Below are 25,230 nucleotides of genomic sequence, written 5' to 3'. Positions count from 1 at the left end.
CCTTGCCTTAATTCGCATAGATTTGGCTGACACAGCAGGGTCAGGCATTGTAAAGTTGTTTGTTTGTTTGTTTGTTTGCTTGACTGCCTGGGATTCAGGAGTTTGAAGGCAACTTCCTCTTTGTCTGAAGTCTGTATTATGGGTAGGGATTTTTCTGTTAAGTCGTTATAAAGAGCCTCATATCAGCATAGTCTATCTGGGAAAAATGTCTTAGCTGCTGACTCTCAACCTTGGTCTTCCATATATTAATTGCTATTTGTGCTTGTAATTGTTTGAGATTTGGGAGTGTGAAGGAACTCTCTCCACTCTGTCTGTTTCAGAGCCTTGGAATTCATAGGTGAGCCTCACTGACTAAGCAGTCTACCTTTTTTGTCCTCCACAATTTATGTAGGACAGCACATCCACTGTTTAATTTGAAGTGCGTTCATACCAGTTTGTCTCACACACGCCCCCTGTCAGTCACAGGCTGTTGCTTCTGCTTTTCTCTTTTCATGCTCAGAGACTATGCACTCTAAGCATGCTCAGGAATCCTCTTCTCTTTTCCTAGGAATTGGGAAGGGTAGATTTTCTCATAGTTGCTCTGTTTTTTGTTCTTTGCTGTGAGTGTTGCCAATGATGCCACACAGCACCTCCTAAAGGTTTTACTTTGCTCTCTGCACATGATCAGAGACTAGGATCATGCTGCAAATATACCCAGTTTTGCTCTGCCTATGCTCGGAGAACTGAGTGATTTCTTCCACAAAGTGGTGACTTATTTTTATGTGTGTCGTTTTATGTCCGTTTTGTTCTGCAACTTTGAGACTGAGTGAAAGTCACACTCTCTCAGCCCAAACATTAGCTGTGCCTTCTCATTATTGTTCTTGTTTTATTTTTTGCTGTTAGCCCTATGCATTTACTGCAATACCTTTGTTTTGGATTCCACATTTTTGGCTATCAGAGTTTTGGTCTTTTGATCGGTCTTTTAATGCCGCTTCCCATACAATGTTTTGGTAACAGCAGGCCTAGTGGTCAAATCGCCTGACTGTGTGCCTTTGTTTTCATTTTGAGTTATTTTCTAGTCACATTACTTTCCAATGATACAGTTGTTGTTTTTGCTTTTTCTTTTGCCTTTTCCATTTTTGCCGGTCAGCAAGCCCAATGGTTAGATATTTTTGCCAAAGGTAAAACTTCCTCCACGGCTGCTCCATTTTCACTGTTTTAAAAGAAAGGTTTCTAAAATGCACCCATGGCTAGACTCTTGTTCAAATGGTGCAAGTATACCCAGGCATTGGGATCCAAAAATGAATAATTTGGCTATTTTGGAGGTGGTTTTGCTAAAAATTGGATTAAATTTCCACATCCTCACAGCAGCCTTGGTCCAGTCCAGAAATTGACCACAACCAAACAGTGCATTGCTTCACAAACCCCTTGGTTTTCTTTTATTAATGTTGTGTGTTTCTATACTCTGCATGTGTATGCCAGTCCTATCCTTGGCCTCTATGTACTATCTTTCTGCTATACAATTAGTACTGGACAGTGGCCTCACCGAACTTCTCTGCCACTGCTTTACCTCTCCCGCATTGTTCACCTATCGACTTGGCTCCAGCGGGGAGCCAGGGAAAAATTCCTATCTTTTTCAGTAATTCCCATGGCACATAGATATAATTTGGAGGTCCTATCCTTTTCTTACAAAACTCCTGTAGCAAAGCCAGCCTGGTCTCTGCGGGAGGCCAGGGGGGGAGAGAAGAAACTGTCCTCTTCATCCTCCAAGGCAAGTAAAAACCATATCTCTTTTACACTCCTTCTTTTAAAGCTGACCCGCTCTGTTGGGAGCGAGGGGGGGGAGTCTGTCTTCCTTCATCCCCCATTGCATGTAAAATTCTATCCTGTCCTTGCTCTGTTCTCCTATATCCCCATGGGGAAGGTAAGCCCCAATATTCTTCCCAAAAGCCAGGCCAGACCCCACAGATGTCATCCCATCGATGCCATGATACAGGACTCTCCAAGCTGTTTCCCAGCCTTCGTGATGTTCCCTGCTCCAGGGTTGAGACTATTTTGCCTGCATCCTTCCTGTGATGTCCTCCATCCCCTGCTGCCATGGACATCCTCCAAAGGCTACACAACCGGTGTCCTCGCACCTCTGCTCCTGTTCCAGATGGTCCTCCATGGCCCTACCTACATCCAGATGCCTTTCTTATTGCTGTCTGTCCCGATGACAAGCTCCACAGACCTATTGCTGTTAACTTTCATCACTGTTTTCCAAAAGCTCATTACCTGCATTCAAGTGTTCCACATGTGGAACTACTCACCACTGGACTTAAACTGCCATCTCATGGACATTAGCCCACTTCACTATGACAAATGCCCGCATACAAGACCTATGGCTCATCCTTTCGCCATATGGACATTGGCTGCAAAGAAATTGTTTCTTACAGGACAGCTATACCTTATGCCCGCATTCTCATATCCATACTGAGCCATCTGGCTCCCGCTGGACAAAACCTAACATGGACTCTGTCATCCCATATACAAACCACCAACTGTTTGGACTCATGTCACATTCATTTGCTCTTTTCAGTCATTGGACTCATTTCCACTGGTTGTTGCTTTTTCATACTATATATTGATTGTCTATTGCTTTTCTCTTGGCCTATTGAAGGCTTTTTCCGTTGGTTATATTTCATGTGCCCCCTTTTCACCCCCACTTTTGACTTTGGTAATAAACTTTGGTATGTATGGTGTATGTATGGCTTCCCCTGTGCATCACCAGTGTGATACTTCCCTTAATAGGATGCCCTCTCCAATATTCTCACACCAAAATTTCTATGGCAAAGATTAATTCGGAAAATACTCATCCCCACCCACCTGTGAGTCCTCGTAATTTCCGAGGGGGGGGAATGTTACCCATGCTGCTTCATATAAATTTTGGTATAAATGATAACCCTTAATGACCCCTAGATGAACTCTGTCCACCATTGCCAGCAAGGCACAAGGACATGTACCACACCCCTGAGGGGTACCCACATCATCATATCTAGAGAGTCGCATAAGAGGATTATCATAGGACCAGGAAGAGCAAATATTTGCCTTGCCTGAGCCTCTTACCCCCTCCTTGAGTCTGTTGTCCGAGCAGCTTAAGACCACCAAGACAATCAGACAGGGACATCCAGGTGAAAAGCAAGTAATTAAACACCTTTGTTCTCACCATCAAGCACCTTTGCCAGAAGCAAGATTTTGCCTATAAATATCATCAGATTTGCCTGTTCACTGGGCCAGTCTGGATTTCAGGGGGAAGCTCTGTCCCCTTGAACCCTGACCTGGCTCCTGGCTCCTGGCTCCTGGCTCCTGACTCCTGGCCAGTCATTCCATGGCTGAGCCTCATGCCATCCTCATCATATTCCATTTGGGTTCCTAGAGGGAGTCTACATTCTGGTACGTATCACCCCAGTGATGCCTAAAATCCTATTCCATGCTAACCTATGCTTTTCCTGAGCCTTGTATGTGTGTGTGTATGCTAGTGAATTGCATGTGTTTTTCCCCTTATAAATAAATTGGTTATTAATTCTAGAAGTCTGTCTCAGCTCTATTTGTTGGGAGGCCCTGGTCTACTCCGTATACATATCGGGAGACGATCTCGGTGGGCTCTTGTAGCCAGCCCCCCTCTTGCAATATTTGGACTAATAACAACATAATAAAATTCCCCTAAAAGGACCCTTGGCTACAGTAAGAAACATTTGTTTGTTAAAAATATAAATTCCAAACATGGTATATACAAGGGATGAAAAGATTAGTTAGGTATTTGAGAAGAAGTAAGGAGAACAAAATGAGAAATGGAAATAGTGACAGAGGAAGACAAAAAGAGAAATATTGGCAATATTTTATGAAAACTTAAACAAAGAGAGGTAGTAAATTTAAAGGTTTAAAATCTCTTGGGCCAGATGGGCTAACTGGTAACGTTATAAATATTTCATAAAAGAAATAGGCACTCATTTGTTAATGTTTTTTTACACTTTCACACTAGATTCTGCACTATCCAGGGCCTGTCCAGGATGAACACACACAAAGGTAAATGGATGTTGTAAGACAACTTTTCAGGTTTTCCAAATCCCAGTAGAAATCATCTGGGAGGCTGTATAGACCAGCATTATACGCCAGCTCCAGGGCAGAGTGGGAGCGAGGCGTCTGCACAACACATGCCACTACTCTGCCCTGACGCTGCCGTCATGCCATACTCTTGACCGCATGGCAGGCGGCGTCACAGCACTCCTTTGGTGCTGCATGCAGGTGAATGCGGGAAAGTACCGCCACAGCGGCAAGGCGCCTTTTTCCCAGCACGAAAAGGAGTGGCATTTTGCCATTTCTTTTAGCATCGGGGAAATGCTGGATCGGGGCCGCACCATGTAGTTGCTGCAGCCCCGATCTGGTGCTGAAAGGGGCAGCAGCAGGCCACTTCCAAAGGGCAGTCTGTGTAGCCCTGGGTGCTTTTGGGCAAGTCACGCTCTCTCAGCCTCAGGAGGCAATGCCAGCCCCCCTCTGGACATGTTCCCTGCAGTCACTGGATGCACGTTTAAATTCTAAGGTAAATATACATACACAGAGCTTGGGAACTGAGACAGATCAGCAATGGCTTCCCATGCCTTCACTATGTTTAGTACTCAGAAGTATTTTTCTTTTTAAAATGGCAGTGGCATGACTGGCTTCAGCACTCTCCTTTGGTGCCTCAGTCTCTCTCTTTCTGCCTCCAAATCTTCAATCTGCATCCCTTACAGGCAATTCAGAGAATCACCAGCAAAGAGACTGTTGGGTGTAAAGTCGAAGGCTTTCATGACTGGCACCCATAGTTTTTTGTGGATTTTTTGGGCTATTGACCATGTTCTAGAAGAGTTTATTCCTGAAGTTTTGCCAGCAGCTGTGGCTGGCATCTGCAGAGAATGATGGCATGGAGGAGAGTGGGGTATAGCTATACTGTTTGACCCTGGGTAGGGAGGACTGATTTCTATGATTACACAGATTAACATGGAATCACTCCTCCCTACCCAGGGTCACACAGTGTGTGTGTGTTTACTCCACTCACTTCTGTGCCAGCATTCTCTGAAGATGCCAGCCAGAGATGCTGGCAAAACGTCAGGAATAACCTCTTCTAGAACATGGCCACATAGCCCAAAAAACCCACAGAAAACTGTTGGGTGCCTCAATACAAGCTTTCTGCACAAATATTTTCCTTTCCTTGCTGTCTCTCTGCTTCATAGACAGTCTGCTAAAGAGCTATGTGGGACCTGTAGGGTGGCTGCCTGCCTTGCAAACATGTTGGGATGCCCCTCAAGTGGATTGGGAATCAGCTCCCAAAGGTTCTTCAAAGGGAGTTCAATTCAGGTGGAAATAGTGAAAGCATTGTATTCCTTCTCCTCCTTGAGAGGGACAAACCTAATCCATGTATGTATGGCATCATCTGAGGAATTTTTTCAGGTTTTGATAAATACAGTATGTGCATCCCTTCCAGTCAACTTAAAAAGAGGTACAGGCAAAGACCCACAAGCCACACTCTCTCAGCCTCAGAGGGAGGAAAAGGCAGACCCCCTCTCAACAAATCTTGTCAAGAAAAACCTGTGATTGGGTCACCAAAGAGTAGAAACAACTTGAAGTTGCACAACAACAGCATTCAAGATGCACTACATCCTTACCATTCTCTCATCTACTAAATTGGTATATCGTTTGCAAAAGGATGCGGGATTAATGTGGCACGGTTTGCTTTTTATAAGCCAAGGATGCCTCTTGATAGGTTTTCTTATGAATCCATTATATTCATTTCATCAACATCAAGATGTTGGAGCGGCCCATTTTGAAACAAATGCACTTTGAATCATAGAATCACAGAGTTGGAAGAAACTACAGGAGCCGTTTTCTCCATGAATTTTCCCATTGAATCACAGAAACAGAGTTGGAAGAGACCCCAAGAAAGGCCATCCAGTCCAACCCCCTTCTGCCCTGCAGGAACTCTCAGTCAAAGCATCCCAGACAGATGGCCATCAGCCTCTGTTTGAAGACTCCAAAGAAGGAGACTCCATCACTCTCCATTGAGGGAGTGTCTTCCACTCTGGAGCAGCCCTTACTGCCAGGATCAGGAAGGCCCTCCTAAGGTTGAGGCGGAATCGCTTTTCCTGGAGCTTCCATCCATGGCTCCATTGTCTCCTATTCTCTGGAGCAGCAGAAAACAAGCTCGCTCCCTCCTCAATATGGCACCCCTTCAACTATTTAAACAGGGCTATCACATCACCTCTTCTTCAGGCTAAACATCCCCAGCTCCTTATTTATTTCACTGGGCATTTTATTCATTCATGTATTTATTTCTGTGGGCTCCCTTCCTCCTTGGCCTGGGACCGACCTTCCTTCCTTCCTTCCTTCCTTCCTTCCTTCCTTCCTTCTTTCTGGGGCAAAGGAAGGCTTTGAAAGGAAAGCGAGCAAGAGGCACCCCTTGAAGCCCCTCAGTCCTCCAAGCGCCGAGTTCTGCTTCCTAGAGAGGCAGGAAGTGTTAAGGAGGGGGAAGGAAGGAAGGAAGGCACCCACCCTCTGACCTCATTTCCGGTGGAGGGAGAAGGCGGGTCCCTCTGAATTTTCCTGGCAGGAGAAGGAAGGCGTTTTGGGGACAAGGGCGAAGGTAATGGGGTGGGAGGGGGGTGTTACTTTAGGGAGGCCCCTCTTTGTCTTCTTGGGTGGAAGGGAGGGAAAGGAAAGAAGGAAGAAAAGGAAGGGAGGAAGGAATGGTGGGAAGCGAAAGGAAGGAGAGAAGGAAGGGAGGAAGAAAAGGTGGGAAGGAAAGGGAGGGAGGGAGGAAGAAAGGAAAGAAGAAAGAGGGAGGGAGGAAGGAAGGGAGGGAAGAAGGTAGAAAGGAGGGAAAGAAAGGGATGGATGGATGGAGGAATGAATGATGGAAGGAAGGAAGGAAGGGGGCTTTGGGCCATGGCCTTGGTAACAGAGGGGTCACTTGCGAGAAAGAAAGGAAGCCCCTTTCTCTCCCCCCAAAAGGCCCAAGGCACCCCCTCCCCCCATTGGAAGGTCTCAGGGGTCCCCAGATATTTGGGGGGGGGTGAAAGGGAACAAAAGCTTCCTTGCTGCCTGTGGGGGCCTTTAGCTCTAGCTTTGAGGGGGGCTCTTTCCTGGGGGACATAGAAGGATTTGGGGGGCTATCATGGGGAGGGGGCAGAGGGATTTGTACTTAGTTGACCAGCCAAACCCAAAGGCTGCTCATTCAAGGCTTCTCTTCATCCTGGGGAGAAGTGCCACAAGGGTCTGCCCTGGGCCCAGTGTTATTCATCATCTTTATCAATTACCTGGATGATGGAATAGATAACATGCTTATCAGATTTGCAAATGACACCAAATTAGGAGGGGTAGCTAATAACACAGGCCAGGATCAACGTTCAGAATGCCCTTAATAGATTAGAAACCTGGGCCAAAACTAACAAAATGAATTTCAACAGGGAGAAATGTAATTTACTTAGAATTTGTACAGAAATTAACAATGAAATGCATAGATATAGGATGAGGGACACCTAGTTTGACAACAGCAGATGTGAAACGGGTCTAGGAGTCCTAGTAGACCAAATTGAACATGAGTCAGCAGTTGGATGCAGCAGCTAAGAAACCAGTACAAGTCTAGGCTGCATCAATAGGAGTATAGTATCTAGATCAAGGGAAGTAATAATATCACTCTATTTAGCCTTAGTCAGACCTCACCTGGAATAGGTGCATCCCGTTCTGGGTACTAGAATTCAGAAAGAATGTGGAGAAGCTGGAGTGCATCCACAGCAGGGTGACCAAAATGGTGTATGGTTTGGAAACTGCAAACCTCTATGAGGAGCCATTTAGGGAGCTGGGTATGTTTAGCCTGAGGAAGAGAAAGTTAAGAGGTGTTATGATAGCTGTGTTTAAATATCTGAAGAGATGTCATTTTGAGGATGGAGCAGCATTGTTCGTTCTCTCCCAGAGACTAGGGATAAGGAACAATGGATGCAAACTACAGGGGAAAAGATTCCTCCACAACATTAGGCAGTACTTCCTGACAATAAGCGCCATTCAACAAAATAATGCGCCGCCTTGGAATGTAGTGGAGTCTCCTTCTTTGGAGGTTTTAAAACAGAGATTGGATGGCCATCTGTTGGGGGGTACTTTAAGCATTCCTGCATGGCAGGGGATTGGACTGGATAGCCCTTGAGGTTTCTTCCAACTCTATAATACTGTGATTCTGTATGCTATTCATCATGATGCAGGGAGTTAAGAAAAGGAGCTGGGGCAATATTTAAAAGTCTCTATCTTAATTCTGAAGCAATCAAATCCTGCTCCGGAGGCATCAAGTGCTTTCCTGCATACCTGATGAATCTCTGGATGAGGGCTACTTTGTCTTGCAGATGATCTTTGAGGATGTGGCTGTGTATTTCACACAAGAGGAATGGAAATTGCTGGATGAGAACCAAAGAAATTTGTACAGCGAGGTCATGATGGAAAACTATGTGAATGTGTCTTCTCTGGGTAAGGGACTTGAATTTATTGCCCTTCCTTTGGGGCTGAGGGTCCTTCCATACTACATCGTCATAGCGATATGATTCCACTTTAATTGTAATGGAATCATTGTCTCTTCCGATTCTATGAGACACTAGAACACTTCCGTTCCCCTCCGTAAACTGCCAGTCCTGATATTCTGTAGAAAGGAATCATGTCATTTAAAGTTTTTGTTCCCAAATGTCCTGCGACATATCCTAGAGCATTTCCCCAAATATTTTGGCCATTCTTTCCCAATACAGGCTTCAGTCGTCTTCTTGGGAAAAAGACCTCCCCTGTTCTCAAAATGGCTCAATGCCCAAAAGTGGCAAAACTGCTGCCATTTCCCCTAAGAGATGTTGGGGAATATTTAGGAGCAAAATATTGTTTTTCAAGCTCTGTACAAAGGAGTATGTCTTCAGAGATCCCCTAGGGATCTAGTGTGGCCCCCTAATCCTCAACAGTTGATCATCCCTGATTTAGAGGTTATCTGGCGAGTCTAGCACTGTGTGGACAAGAAATTACGTTTGGGAAAGTCAACGATAGTACTAGAAATCAATTACCTCCCAGACAGATTATGATAATCGGATTCAGTGGCATTGTTCAAAATAATTAAAAATTGGTTTTAATTTGTTTTGACCAAAATGTGTACATGTTTTTGTACATGCAAACCCTGGTGAGAATGAGCATATGTGCATACACAAGTAAAACTCCTAGCTGGCAGGAGGAGAGATGTGTGTCATCCCCCCTTGTTACCACAGAGCAATGGCAGAGCTTGCCCAGGGTTATCAGCCTCAGCTCTGCTCCCACCCTTAATTAACCACCAAACCATTTGGCTGTGTACTCATCCCACCCCCTTTTCTGTTTTAAGACACAGTTGCATACTTATCCAGCAGATGGACAGGTCATGCCTCTAGCTTTCCTTTGCTTTCTTCCTCCCTTCCTTGCTCTCACATGCCTGATTGTTCTCCCCTTCTTTCTCCCCTGTCCAGCTTTCCTACCTACCCTCATGCCTATCTGCAGAACTTTAGCATCTCCTGTTCTGCATCCCATTCTCATCTCCATTTCTGCACCATCCTGTTTTACTCTCTCCCTTTTTCTCTATCTCCCTCTCTCACACACACATGCACACACAGAGTGCCCTATGTATTAAGATGTAGTTTAATGACTGGTTTGTGTGAACTGGGGCAAACCAGCTGGCATTCAGATGTTTTCAGACCTATTAATATGTTCTATTTAGAAACTAGAGCTAACATATATGCAAGAAGGGAAAAGATGTCAGGGATGATGGGAGTTGTGGCTCTTCACCTCTGGCCTGGAACTCACCACCTGGTTGTGCACCACGCTGACCAGTTTTGGCCAGTTGTTATATCTTTGCAAGAGTTGCAGAGAACAGGCTGAAGACCCCGACAAACTCTCCAAGCCTTCTCACTCTTGCTTCCACAGAAGTCTTCCCACTTCTTCAGGATCCAGCTGGTTCTTGTATCTTCACCCAAGACACCAGACAACTCAGTAGTCTTATATAAAAGATCTACTTTATTCTACTATATTCTACTATATACAGCTCCAAACTATCCAACACAACAATACTCCTCACAACTCCAATACTACTCAACTACTACCCACAAAACACATTGGGATCCATAGTCATTATTATAGTCAAAGCATGGTACCACCCACTGTGGTCTGTTTCCACCCAGTAGGCGTGTACATCATTCCCATTGGCTCTCTTGTTTCTATCCAGAATTGGTGATTTCATCATCTCAGCCTTGACTACTTTACAATTGTCAGGTGTGTCCAATTATTCACTATGCATTTCTTGTCCTTGGCACTCAGTACTTGTTAATTGTATTACTATTCACACCTGTGTGGTTCTCCATTGGCTTCTGCTGAGTCACTCTGACTCTCACATACATGTTTTATTTCACTTACTGTATATCCCATGTGGCTTTTTCCTTAACAATCCCCTTCGAAATAAAATACTGTATGTGACTTACATTGTCATTCCGACCATTTGTGTCAGCCTTTCATGTTTCTCCACTGTTAGCGCTTTAGTAAATAAATCTGCTACGTTATATTGTGTTTCTATGTACCTCAATTCTATTTCTCCTTTTTGAACCATGTCTCTCACATTTTGGTATCTTACACCCACATATTTGGTTCTGTTTTTCAAACTTTCTGTTTCAGCCATTGCTATGCATGATTGCGAATCTTCTTGAATTTCTACTGGAACTCTAAAATTTTCGTTCAGGTCAATTAGCAATTGTTCAATCCATTGGACCTCATTCACTATTTCGTTCAGTGCTGCAAATTCTGCCTCAGTTGTGCTTAACGCTACGTTTGTTTGTTTTCTGCTTCTCCACACTATGGGACTTTCACTATACTTGATGATCATTCCTGTGACTGACTTCTTGTCTCCTGATTCTGAAGCAAATGAACTGTCCACAAAACAATCTAAATCAGCGTTGCTGCTTCTTATGATCAACCTTTTGTCTAATGTTCCTTTCAAGTATCTCAACAAGTGTTTCACTGCTGTCCAATCCTCAACCTTAGGATCACAAACTCTTCTAGATAAAACGTTAACAGAAAACGCAATGTCTGGTCTAGTGTGGCAAGAAATGAATTGTAGAGATCCTATGATGCTCCTGAAAAATGTCTTGTCCTCAAAATCTCTGGTTGTTGGTTCAGAAACGAAACCAGTTGTCATTGGAGCTTTAACTGTCTTAGCATTCTGTAGTCCACACTTTTCTATCATCAAGTTTTCTATCTTCTTTCTCTGGCTTAACAAACAATGTCCTTCTTCTGTCCACTCAACATTGATGCCTAAATAAGACTTCAACAAACCTAAATCTTTCAAAACAAATTTTTCAGACAACTCTCTCTTTACTGTTTCAATTTCCTGTTTTGACTTTGCTGCCACGCACAAGTCGTCCACATAAATCACTAGTACTATATCTCCTTTTGTATAAACACAAGCATCTGCTACGCTTCTTTTGTATCCTAACTTAACTAGCTCATCATTGATGCACAAATTCCAAGCTCTGGCACTCTGTTTCAAACCATACAATGCCTTCTTCAATCTATAAACTTTCTGACTTCCATTCTCCTCAAATCCTTGTGGCTGTTCCATGAAAATTTCTTCATCCAAGTTTGCATTTAAATAAGCTGTCTCAAAATCAAAATGTTCCACAACTAACTTCCTTCTTGCTGCTACAGCTAACACCATTCTCAAACTTTCTGGCTTTGCTGTTGGAGAATAAGTCTTGTCAAAATTCTCATACTGCTGTTGTGCAAAACCCTTAGCTACCAATCTAGCTTTGTACTTAATGCTTCCATCAGGCATTTCCTTTCTCTTATATACCCATTTACAACCAATCACTTTCTTATCTCTGGGTCTATCAACAATTTCAAAACCATTTTTGTTCACCAAACAACTAAATTCACTATCCATTGCTTCACACCATCTTCCTTGTTCTTCCCTAGAAAAGGTTTCCAACTCTTCAAAACTTTCAGGCTCTTCTATTACTGTACAAGCTCTTGCCTGTGTCACAACAAACCTATCTGGTGACTTCCTAATTCTGTGACTTCGCCTGGGTATGAATTCTGTCGATCTGCCTCTTTCCTCATCACTGTCTGCACTAGTTGATGTTGTCTTTTTGCTAAATCTCTTGTCCTCTGTCATTCTAGTGGTCACTGGTCTTGTTTGTGTCTCCTCATCAGAGGTACTACCACTACTGCTAGTAGAGGCTTCTGGCTTGACTGAAACCCCTCCGTTTCCTGAAGTTGGTTCAGTCTGTGCTTGCTGCTCACTTGAGCTACCTAATCTCAAGAACACTTCCTTATTGGCATGCAGCCTGTCCCAGTCAGCATGTCTTTCAAAATTTGCAGACCTGGAGTACTGTATCTCTTTTCCTCTCATTAGAAACTTGTAACTGTTCCCTGAATACCCTAGGAACATTAGCCTTTTGCTTTTTGCTTCTCCTTTCCTTCTGAAACAGGCAGGTATGTACACATGTGCAAATTGACCAAAAACTCTTAAATACTTGAAATTTGGCACTCTCCCATATAAGACCCTGTAGGGAATGTCTTCAATTTCTGAATGGTACAACCTATTACTTATATGTATGGCAGTTAGCGTAGCTTCACCCCAGAAGCTTTCACCTACGCCTGCATCTGCCATCAAACATGCAGAAATCCTTTTGATGTCCTGGATTTTTCTTTCTGCTAGACCATCCTCACTTGGACAAGCAGGATTTGTGGTTTCATGCCTTATCCCCACCTTCTGAAACCAATTGTACAGTTGGTTATTTAAAAATTCGCCACCTCTGTCTGTAACAATAGTCCCAACTTGGCTATCAAACTGTCTCTCTACCATTCTTACCCATGCTTTTAAACTTTGCCCAGCATCAGACTTATTTTTCAATATTCTTACATATGCAAATCTTGAAAATCTATCAACAATAACCAGGAAATATTTGCTTCCCCCTAGTGACAAACAATTAGCTTGGGCTACATCAGCATGTACATATTGAAATGGTCTTTGAGCAATCCTTTTAGACTTCTTAGCAACTGGATACGCTCTGACCTTGACTTGGTTACATACAGTACAGTCTAAATGATTTTTACATTCTGCTACTTTCAGATCTGGACACATGCTTATTAAACTCTTTAAACTCTTGAAACTTGCATGGCCAAATTTTCTATGCAGCTCATGTATGCAGTCTTTGTGCAACGGAACATTATCTATGGTATTAGCATTCTCTACTTTGTACTTATCAACATTCTCTTCTAGAAAATAAAGCTTATCTTTCTTTAAACCTATGCCACGCAGTTCCCCATTCAATGTTATTTTACACAGGTTCTTTTCAAAGGTGACTATGTAGTCTCTGTCTGTTAATTTGCTCACTGATAACAAGTTGTTTTCTAATTCCTTAACATGCAAAACATCATTAAAGTTTTCTTTCAGCCCTGGAATGTAAACTGTTCCCATTTGATTTACAGTATTAAGCTCATTCCCATCAGCCAAAACTACAGCATTAACATTGGCTGGCTTTCTCTCACTAATTAAGTTAATGTTATTACACATAGAGGACGAAGCTCCTGAATCTACAAGCCATTTGGAATTTGCTTTTTGTTTTTCCTTTATCATGGTGGCAAACACCTTATTATTATTTCTATTGTCCTTTAAAAATGGCGGCTTGGATTGCTTCTGCCTCTGGCCGTGGCGTGGTTGCCAAGTGCTCTGTTGCTTGCTTCTATCAGCAGCCAACTGCTTGCATTGCCTCTGCAAATGTCCTATCTTTTTACAATAAAAACATCTCCGTTGCTCCCTCGAAGAAGCTGCCTGGTCCAGCCCACGCACATCAGGCTTGGCTTGCTCTCTTGGCACAGTCTTGGAAGTTGCTGCATCATCTTTCTCAGACAGTCTCCTTTGATTCTCTTCCAGAATCCTGGCCACAACTAAGTCTCTCGTTAATTCTTCAGTTGGTAAGTTCTGCAGAGCATTTGTGATGTTGCCCCAAGTAGGGTCTAGAGACTCAATCAATATGTAACACTGTTGTTCTCTACTAATTTCAACACCCCTTAGCTCAGCTTGCACAAACAAATCTTGCATCATTTTCAAATGCTCCACCACACACTGGCCCTTTTGCATCTTTTGCCTATATATTCTTTTAGACCATAACATTTTTGCAAAGGCAGTAGAAGGTGTGTGTAATCTCTGCAAAGTGTCCCACACATCTTTGGTGGTTTCCTTATCTCTAACATCGTTAATCAAGTCTTCTTCCAGCATTAGGAAAAGACAAGCCTTGGCTTTGTTATCTCTCTCTTTTGTAGCTGCGTTAGCATCGGCTGGCAGCCCGGCTTGAACAGTGGCCCACAAACTTTCTTTTACTAGCAGAGACTGGGCATAAATCTTCCAGGTGGAGTAGTTGCTTCTATTCAATCTGCTAAACTTCAAAGTCTCCATTTTAATTTGTGCAGTGACTCAATTGACACAGTCCTTCTGAGTATGCACAGCTGACCCCTTTCGGGCTTAATCAAAACACGGGAGGAGTTACTCACGGAGCTTATCAGTGCAGCGTAAACAGCTTGCTCTGATCTGTCTTCCACTCTCTGGAACTTTTAGCTTCTTTGGATGCTAGGTGCTGCAGTAGCTGGGCCCATAACCCTTGTCAGGGATGATGGGAGTTGTGGCTCTTCACCTCTGGCCTGGAACTCACCACCTGGTTGTGCACCACGCTGACCAGTTTTGGCCAGTTGTTATATCTTTGCAAGAGTTGCAGAGAACAGGCTGAAGACCCCGACAAACTCTCCAAGCCTTCTCACTCTCGCTTCCACAGAAGTCTTCCCACTTCTTCAGGATCCAGCTGGTTCTTGTATCTTCACCCAAGACACCAGACAACTCAGTAGTCTTATATAAAAGATCTACTTTATTCTACTATATACTACTATATACAGCTCCAAACTATCCAACACAACAATACTCCTCACAACTCCAATACTACTCAACTACTACCCACAAAACACATTGGGATCCATAGTCATTATTATAGTCAAAGCATGGTCAGCCTTGACTACTTTACAATTGTCAGGTGTGTCCAATTATTCACTATGCATTTCTTGTCCTTGGCACTCAGTACTTGTTAATTGTATTACCATTCACACCTGTGTGGTTCTCCATTGGCTTCTGCTGAGTCACTCTGACTCTCACATACATGTTTTATTTCACTTACTGTATATCCCATGTGGCTTTTTCCTTAACAAAAGAAACATAGACACTCCTCTTTCTCTGATATTTCTTTTCCTTCTTAAGTTTGCTTCATCGTTTTCAGAGGTCCTTCCTCTGTGAAGACATAGATTTACTCTTGTCCCTCCTTGTCTTTCTTTACAGGAGACTTTTTGAAACATCGGAGAGTCCACACAGGAAAGAAACCATACACATGCCAGCAGTGTAGAAAATGTTTTACTCAGAGGTCGTCGCTTGTAACTCATCAGAGAGTCCACACAGGAGAGAAAGCATACAAATGCCAGCAGTGTGAAAAATGTTTTATACAGAAGTCACACCTTGTGATACATGAAAGAATCCACACAGGAGAGAAACCATACAAATGTCAGCAGTGTGGAAAATGTTTTGCTCAGCAGTCGCCCCTTGTGGCTCATCAGAGAGTCCACACAGGAGAGAAACCATACAAATGCCAGCAGTGTGAGAAATGGTTTGCTAAAAAATCACACCTTGACAGACACCAGATGGTCCACACCAGAGAGAAACCATACAAATGCCAGCAGCGTGGAAACTATTTTGCTGTAAAGTCTGCCCTTTTGAGTCATCAGAGAGTCCATACAGGAGAGAAACCATACGAATGCCAGCACTGTGGGAAATGTTTTGCTTACAAATCAAACCTTGTGACTCATGAGGCAGTCCACACAGGAGAGAAACCATACAAATGTCAGCAGTGTGGAAAATGTTTTACTCAGAGGTTGTCGCTTGTAACTCATCAGAGAGTCCACACAGGAGAGAAAGCATACAAATGCCAGCAGTGTGAAAAATGTTTTATACAGAAGTCACACCTTGTGATACATGAAAGAATCCACACAGGAGAGAAACCATACAAATGTCAGCAGTGTGGAAAATGTTTTGCTCAGCAGTCGCCCCTTGTGGCTCATCAGAGAGTCCACACAGGAGAGAAACCATACAAATGCCAGCAGTGTGAGAAATGGTTTGCTAAAAAATCACACCTTGACAGACACCAGATGGTCCACACCAGAGAGAAACCATACAAATGCCAACAATGTGGAAAATGTTTTGCTGACAAGTCTTCCCTTGTGGCTCATCAAAGTGTCCACACAGGAGAGAAGCCATACAAATGCCAGGATTGTGGGAAATGTTTTTCTTGCATGGCATACCTTTTGAGGCATCAGCGAGTCCACACAAGAGAGAAACCATACCAATGTCAGCAGTGTGGAAAATGTTTTGCTCAGAATTCAGACCATGTGATTCATCACAGAGTCCACACAGGAGAAAAACCATACAGATACCATCATTGTGGGAAATGTTTTGCTCAGAATTCAGAGCTTTTGGGGCATCAGAATTCCCACACTGGAGAGAAAGTGGAGAAGTGAAATACTTTTTGTTTGGAGATACCGTACATCTAATTCTGCCTTGTAAAACTATTATATGTGCCTTTTTTTGCTTCAAAGCATGTGATTTTAAAGTATCTTACGTTTATCTTATATGACCATTTAATAAATTTTTTGAATTATTTGGATCATTCTGTTTTCTTGGTAGCCTATCCAAGGAGCATGAAACATGGTATCGGTTATGGAGAGTCAATATTTTTATTAATGAGCTACTCCCCAAATCCATCTGGTTGCAACCATGAATGTAAATAGTATATTCATATAATTTTGAGGGGGGAGTCTACATGGGATGATAAGGCATTTCTTCCCCCTTTGCCCCACGGTGACACATGATGCCCACTGGCTTCCATGTTAAATCCAAACATCTTTCCATCCTCTGAACCTAAACATGGTGTTAAAAAAATCATGGTTTGTTTTTGTTTTTACATGTAACATGCTTTTTCTGCCTTTTTTATTCGTGGCCAGTACCCCAGTTTAGGCACTATTTATACCCTTGACTCTTAGCACAGGAAGGAGAGCATAAAGCAGAGGTGGTGGAAGTGGAGGAGAAAGAGGCAGCGGAGGAAAAAGCAGTGGGGAAAGGGCGGCGGAGGAAGGTAGAGGAGGAAGAGGTGGCAGAGGAGGAGGAGAAAACTACAAAAAAGTGGCAGAGGAAGAGGAGAAGGGAGGAGGAAAAGGAGGGGGTGCCTGCTGCCTGCCTTGGTGAGATTGGCAAGGCAGGCATCAGGCGGCTGGGGCAGTGAAGTCCCATTGTTCCCAGTGGTGGCCATTAAGGACAATGGGGCTTGAGCATCTGGATTTTTTTTATCTGCGGGGGGACCCAGAACAGATTCTCTGTGGATACCGAGGGCCAATTGTATTATATACAGTTGCATATTCAACTGAAGCAGCACAGTGTGATGAAAAAGAAATGACAGCACCCAGGACCTTCCCTTTGCTCTGTTGTTGCTTTCTTAAGGGGACTCATAGCAACTGAAACTTGTTGCTCTCTTGAGAAGACTGGTAGTACTGAAGTCTACTCATTGCCTAGTCAAGAAGCCTTAATATACTGTAACCTTTCTCATTGTTCTGTCAAGAAGACCAGTTACACTGAAATCATTTGAGATTGCTTGCTATCATAACTACCTATAATTTATGTTTTAGCTATTTTTCTGTTTATTAATTGCAGCTTTGATTCTTGTTTACATGAAAGGAATATTATGTTCATTATAGAGTAATCACACAATACATTTTTGTTCATTTGTATTATATGATATGTGATATACTGCAACTCTTGGAGTGTGATATCTGTAGAGTGGGGTTTGAAATCTGCTGGAGTTGGTTCCAGGACCTCCCCATGGATACCGAATTCTGTGGCTGCTCAAGTCCAGCAAAGTAATACAACAGCATAGTAAAGCAGTGTCCCTTATGTAAAATGGCAAAATCAAAGTTTGCATTTTGGAATTTATATACACTATACTCATCCTTCCACATTCACTGGGGTTAGGGGCAAAGGACCCCTGTGAATGTGGAAAAACCACAAATAGCAAAAACACTATGTTTTTATGTGAGACAACACCTCTCTAATTAAAATAATATTTTTTTATTTTTTATCCCACTTTTGCCAAGTAATCAAAGCGGCGTACAACAGACTAAAATACATCCATATATACACAGTATCCCCCCTTAAAACAAGATTAAACATTATAAGATTAAAACTAACATGCTAAAATCTAGGAATCTCAGGGTCCTCCACTGCAACTCTGTGGTCAACATCTGCCAGACATTGACCGTAGAATTGTGCTGCAGGAGCACAAATGCCTAGTGGAGTGTTCTCTCTTGGGATCTCTAGGTCCTTCAGTGTGACTTTTGGTTAAAGCTGACCACAGAGTCGCGCTGGAGGACCTAGATATTCCTAGAGAGAACATATTAATCAAATCCATGAATAATCAAATCCGCAAAAGTCAAAGCTGCAAACATGGAGGGACGAGTGTATTTCGAAAAATGTTTTCAAGCCACGTTCTCAAACCTGAAGAAAATAGAGCAGAGGACAGAATAAGGGAATTTCAGCAGAGAATAAGTAAGGAGATAGTAGATCTAAATGAATATAAGTCTCCAGGACCAGATGAACTACATCCAAGAATATTAAAAGAATGGCTAATGTAATATCGGAGCCATTGGCAATAATATCTGAGAACGCCTGGAGAACAGGCAAAGTCCCAGCAGACTGGAGGAGGGCAAAAAGGGGATCCCAACAATTATTGTCCAGTTAGTCTGACTTCAATACCAGGAATGATTCTAGAGCAGATAATTAAACAGAGTGTGTGAACATCTAGAAGGCAATAACATAATCACAAAAAGTCAACATGGGTTTCAGAGAAACAAGTCATGCGAGACAAACCTAATCTCTTTTTTTGATAAAATTACCAGCGTAGTAGATGAAGGGAATGCCATGGATATAGTATATCTTGATTTCACAAGGCCTTTGACAGGGTTCCCCATGACATTCTTACAAACAAGCTAGTGAAATGTGGGCTAGACAAAGTACAGTGTGCCCACGTTATAGGCAGGTGCGCTTTACGTGGACTTGAGCGTACACGCTCAAGCCACGGGGAGCATGCAGGGCAGCACGTCCCATTCAAATGAATGGGGATTGCGCCCATGGCGCCCTGCGCGCGACCATGCACGAGCCCCATTCAAATGAATGTGGCTCCACCATACGTAGAATTAGCCTTATGAATGAATGAATGAAGGTTTATTTATATACCGCCGTTCCAATGATCACGGCGGTTAACAATAATAACAAAAGCAATAACAATACATTATATAACATAGGAACCCCCCAAGATAACACCATACAACATCATAAAAGCCATCATTCATTCCTAACTTAAAACCAATAAAAACATCCGTAAAACCCCCTAGCTAAAATACGATCAGAAATCATTACAGGAGCAGATAACAATTCAAGACATGGTAGGGAAAGCTTGCCGAAACAAATGGGTCTTCAAATTCTTCTTAAAGGACTCAAGGGAGAGGGCTGAGCGGAGCTTGATAGGGAGAGAGTTCCAGGACTGCGGGGCAGCGGCCGAAAAAGCCCTCTGCGAAGTTATTACAAATCTCGTCACAGGAACTCGCAGAAGTTGTCTCCCTCCTGACCTGAGAGTGCGGGGCGGATTGTATGGGGAGAGGCGGTCCTCCAAGTACTCTGGGCCCAAGCCATTTAGGGCTTTATAGGTCGCGACCAACACCTTGTATTGCGCCCGGAAGCGAATAGGCAGCCAATGCAGATCTTTCAAGATAGGTGTTATGTGGCTGACCCTGGAAGAACCAGTGACCAGCCTGGCTGCCATATTCTGAACCAACTGAAGCTTCCGGGTTTGGTACAAGGGTTGCCCCATGTAGAGCGCATTACAGAAATCAATTCGAGAGGTTACCAGTAGGGATGTAAAGAATATTCTCCAAAATTCGAAAATTAGGAGAAATATGCCTAATTCGACAATTTCTATAACATGTTAGAGAGAAGAAATTCTAAGCAGTTCTCTATCAATGAGTAAGAATTTTGATTGTTAGTCATTTCGAAATGAGGGGGAGAGACAAAACTTTCAACTGACTCTCAGATAGCCAGCATTTGCATATTTTGTGTAAGAAAAGCTACCATTCATCCTGGAGGCTATTTCTTTTGTTAGGATGATTCTCACTACAACTTTGCTCAGGCAGAGTTTGGTTTGAAAAACAAAAGAGAACAAAAGGTGAGGCCTTCTGCCCTTTATGCCATGCTCTGACATTCAAATTTTTACAGAAGACAAGAAATTCAAGTCTCAAAACTTAGCAGGCCAGGAAAGGTCTTGTAAGCTGCTCTGATAGCCTTTTGGCTGAAGAGCTGGGCATAAATTATTATTATTATTTCACTTACTCTCAGCTTCAGCTCCAACTCTGCACCTCTCCCATGGTGATGCAACAACAACAACAACAATAATAATTGGCAAGGAGAGTGCAGAATATCCATGAGTGAGAGAGTGTGACTTACTCAATGTCACCCTGTGGATTTACATGGCTGAGCTGGGATCAGGACTCTAGCCTCCCAGTTCACCCTAGAAATTCACTAGCTGACCTTGGGCAAGTCACATCCTCTCAGCTTCAACTCCAACTCCTAAGTATTCCTTCATGGTAAGTTTTATTCATGGCAGAATTCTTGCCATCACACCCCACTCCGCTCCTAATTGAGGATTCCTGCTTGGCAGAAGAGCATTGCCACTTGGCACCCGACCCCTCCCCTTCTCATCTGTGGGGGTCACACTATCTCAGCTTCAGGGGCACCCCATGGCAAAACTCCTCTTTATGCCAAGAAAACCCTCAGTTTGTCCCATCTTCCAGTGTCATCCTGATGTTGAACAGGGGTCAGACTACATGCCCTCTAGTATGCCATGTATTCCTATGTGTTACTTCATAGCAGAAGGGGTTGGACTGGATGGTCCTTGAGTCCCCTCAACTCTAGCATTTCTTGTTGGGGCTTCACAGTTTATTTTTTGAGACTGGGATTCCCCTCCCCCCTTTTGTGTGTGTGCCTTCAGGGTTTTTAAGCATAGGAATGTTCTTTAAACCTCTGCCAAACTTCCTTTTGAGATGGTAATTGAGTTTGAAATGCAAAGTAATTAGCATAATTATTCGCCTTGTCTTTTATTGTCATTCAGAGAAATCTGTGAAAAATATTTCGCTGGCTGCTGAAAGGGAGAGAAGAAATCACCCTTTGGAAGGGGGATTTGTGGAACAAATATTTTTTAAAAAAGTTCTCCTCAAGCTCTCCATTAACGAGGAGAAAAATATGAGTTTCTCCAATCACTAGTTACCAGTGCGTCTACCACTGTTTCAAGGCTCCCCCGGTCCAGGTAGGGTCGCAGCTGGCGTATCAGCCGAAGCTGGTAGCAGGTGCCCTTAACTGTCGCATCCACCTGAGAAGTCAGGTGAAGCGACGAGTCAAGAAGCACCCCCAAGCTGCGAACTGTGTCCTTCACGGGGAGCGTGACCCCGTTTAGGACAGGTGGACAAACCTCCTTCCCAGGACCAGGGGAACCTATCACTAGTACTTCCGTTTTCTCTGGATTCAGGCTGAGTCTGTTTTCCCTCATCCAGCCCATTACCGACTCCAGACAGGCATTGAGCAGAGATGCCATCCCTAGTCACTGCATCATTCGGAGACACAGAGAAAACTATTTGCGGGGGGGGGGGGGGGTCCGGAATGGATCCCCCACGTAAGGCAAGGGCCCACTGTATCTGTTACATGGATTTGCAATTGGTTGACTGGCCGAACACTAAGGGTCCTCAACAATGGCTCCTTTTCATCCTGGAGAGAAGTGACCAGTGGGGTCCCACAGGGCTCTGTCCTGGGCCCAGTGCTATTCAACATCTTTATCAATGACTTTGATGACAGAATTGAGGGCATACCTATCAAATTTGCAGATGACACCAAACTAGGAGGAGTAGCTAATACTCCAGAGGACAGGTTCAAGATTCAAAATGACCTTAACAGATTAGAAAGCTGGGCCAAAGCTAACAAAATGAATTTCAACACGAAGAAATGTAATGTACTACACTTAGGGTGGAAAAATGAAATGCACAGATATAGGATGGGGGACACCTGGGTGAACGAGACTACTTGTGAAAAGGATCTTGGAGTCCAAGTAGACCACAAGTTGAACATGAGTCAACAGTACGATGCGGCAGCTAAAAAGGCCAATGCAATGTTAGGCTGCTGCATCAATAAAAGTATAGTGTCTAGATCAAAGGAAGTAATAATGCCACTCTATTCTGCTCTGGTCAGGCCCCACAATTTTAAAAGGATGTTGAGAAACGAGCGTGTCCAAAGGAGGGCAACTAAAATGGTGAAGGGTCTGGAAACCATGTCCTATGAGGAACAACTTAGGGAGCTTGTTTAGCCTGGAGAAGAAAAAGTTAGGGGGTGATATGCTACATCTCGGAGTGTAGTGGAGTCTCCTTCCTTGGTGGTCTTTAAACAGAGGCTAGATGGCCGTCTGTCAGGGATGCTTTGAGTGAGAGTTCCTTTATGGCAGGGGGCTGGACTGGATGGCCCTTGCTGTTCTGTGTTCTAGTCTCTGGAGCAGCAAAACACAGTTCCCTAAGTCTTTCCTCTTAAGGCATGGTTTCCAGGCCATTCACCAATTTGGGTGGCCCTCCTTTGGATACGTTCCAATTTGTCAATATGCTAATAGAGCCTGCCTGGTATCGAACTCACAACTTTATGGTTTGTGAGTGAGTGGATGCAGTACAGGCATTTAACCACTATGCCACCAGGGCTCCATCCATTACAGGGGTAGGCAACCTTTTTGAGCCGGGGGCCGGGTTGCTGTCCCTCAGACAACTGGGGGGCCGAAACCAAAAAAATAAACAATTAAATAATTTTTAAAATAAATAAATAAATAAATAAACCGGGACAAATATAGGACAAAATTTTCAAATGGAGGACACTTTTTATAAAAAATGGAGGACACGTGAAAAAATTTGCTGATTTTTTAAAAAATGTTAATATAAATGCATGTTTCTGAGGCTTCTATAGACAATTTCCCCCCTTGCCCGCCGCTTGCCCCCCCTTGCCCACCTCCTCCTGATAGGCCAAAGGCCCCACACCCTCACACGAGAGGGCAAAGGCTTCGGCGGCAATCGGCGGCAGGACTGGGCTGGGGCCAGTCCCAAGGCCTTGCTGGGCTGCATTCGGCCCGCGGGCCGCGGGTTGCCTACCTCTGATCCATTGCCTTCCCCTGAGGCTGAAAGCATGTGACCAAGAGCTGTTGGAGAGTGGAACACACTCCTTCCTTGGAGAATGGGGGAGTCTCCTTCTTTGGAGGTCTTTCAACAGAGGCTGGATGGCCATCCGTCGGGGATGCTTTGATTGAGATTTACTGCATGGCAGAATGGGGTTGGACTGGATGGCCTTAGTAGTCCCTTCCAACTCTATGATCTATGATGCTATGATTCTATAAGGTCATTCAGTAGGTTTTATGGCTGAGCTAGGAATCAACCCCTGGGCTATAGAGTCATAGGCCAACATTTAAACCACTCAGCAACTGCTGGCTCTCTTCAGAGGTCTATGAATTTACATAGCTTCCTCCTTCCCTGCAGTTTCTGTGATAGCGGAGCTCACCGTCCACTCTGCTTTGCTTCCACCATCTGGCTAAAAGTAGGTTAAATTTAATGTTCTTTGTCCTGTCCCTATTGTAACTCATCCTCTGGATGAATCTGACGAAGAGCAGGGATACGTCATAACTCAACCTCTGGATGACCCAGTTAAGGGGGAAGAAAGGGCAGTGTGCCAGGAATCTAAGGATAATGCTTTCTGGTTCCTCAAAGGGGAGAATGAGGAGGAGGCTGCTGCATGGGAAGGTGGTCTGGTGCATGCAGGAATGGGGCAGAGTTTATATATCAGCAAACTCCCCCCCCCCTTCCTAAAAGTGCTTTAATTTTTAGACATTTTTTTAAAAACAGATCCCATGTTGTTCTTCCCCTTCCCACATGGAAATCATAGAATCATAGAGTTGGAAGAGACCACAAGGGTCATCCAGTCCAACCCTATTCTGCCATGCAGAAACTCACAACCAAAGCATCCCCAATTAATGGCCATCCAGCCTCTGTTTAAAGACCTTCAAAGAAGGAGATTCCATCATTCTCCAAGGAAAGAGTATCCCACTGTCAAACAGCCCTTACTGTCATGAAGTTCCTCCTAATGTTGAAGTGGAATCTTTTTTCTTGGAGCTTGCGTCCATTGTTCTGGGTCCTGGTCTCTGGAGCAGCAGAAAACTACGAAACAAGTTAGCTCCCTCCTCAATATGACACGTCGTCAAATATTTCAACAGGACTATCATATCACCCCTTAACCTTCTCTTCTCCAGGCTAAACATCCCCAACCCCCTAAGTCATTCCTATCGGGCATGGTTTCCAGACTCTTCACCATTCCAGGAGGGCGGCTAAAATGGCGAAGAGTCTGGGAACCATGTGTAGAGGGGGAGGCCAGAATCTCCTTGGGAAAGCATTGCTTTTTTGGCAGACAGGGCTGCCAAAGAGGAAAGAGATCCCTCTTTGCCGGGAGGGGTGGGGGTAAAGGCTGACCCCCACAAAGAGTCCCACCCATTTCCTTTTGCTTTTACCTGGAGGTTGGAATGGGTTGATGTCCAAATTGGCCAGGCTCCGATTGTGCCTTGAGGCCTCCTGAACAGCATGCTCTGAAGCCCATCAAGCAAGCAAGTCCTCTTAAGCCTTTGCACTGTGATGTCACAATAGACCAGGAGCAGGAGCTCCCAAGGAAACAGGATCCTCAGGGATTGGCTGGGCTCTAGTGATGTCAACAATCCAACAGGATCAGGGCTACAGCTTCATCCTTTGGGCTAAAGTTTGCTTTTATGCATAAATCTCAGGTGGCAAATGCAGCGGAGGGGACCAATGGTGTGTAAGTAATGGTCCCCAAAGACGTTGGAAGGTAGAAGAACTTATGAAAACAAAAGATTGGGTATTTAAGGTCAGTGAAATGAAAGATCTGGATAAATTAACACAAACAACAACAAAACTATGACTATTTTGAAAAAACAG

The 25,230-nt window shown here is 43.8% G+C and overlaps 1 pseudogene across 1 annotated transcript in view; it reads left to right on the top strand.

The window, feature by feature from the left end:
- The window catches only part of LOC149320381 (uncharacterized), a 31,465-nt pseudogene extending 14,721 nt beyond the window's left edge, over positions 1-16,744 (top strand). Inside the window, exon 5 of the transcript XR_016278806.1 lies at positions 15,440-16,744. The product of XR_016278806.1 is annotated as an uncharacterized LOC149320381 (transcript). The remainder of the gene's footprint in view (positions 1-15,439) is intronic.
- Positions 16,745-25,230: the final 8,486 nt, after the last annotated feature.

The sequence above is a fragment of the Sceloporus occidentalis genome, unplaced genomic scaffold, assembly GCF_023333645.1.
Source record: "Sceloporus occidentalis isolate IW3139 unplaced genomic scaffold, rSceOcc1.0.p SCAF_1, whole genome shotgun sequence".
Taxonomy (NCBI): domain Eukaryota; kingdom Metazoa; phylum Chordata; class Lepidosauria; order Squamata; family Phrynosomatidae; genus Sceloporus; species Sceloporus occidentalis.
Note: the sequence above shows the minus strand (reverse complement) of the source record. Positions and strands in the feature narration are given on the sequence as shown.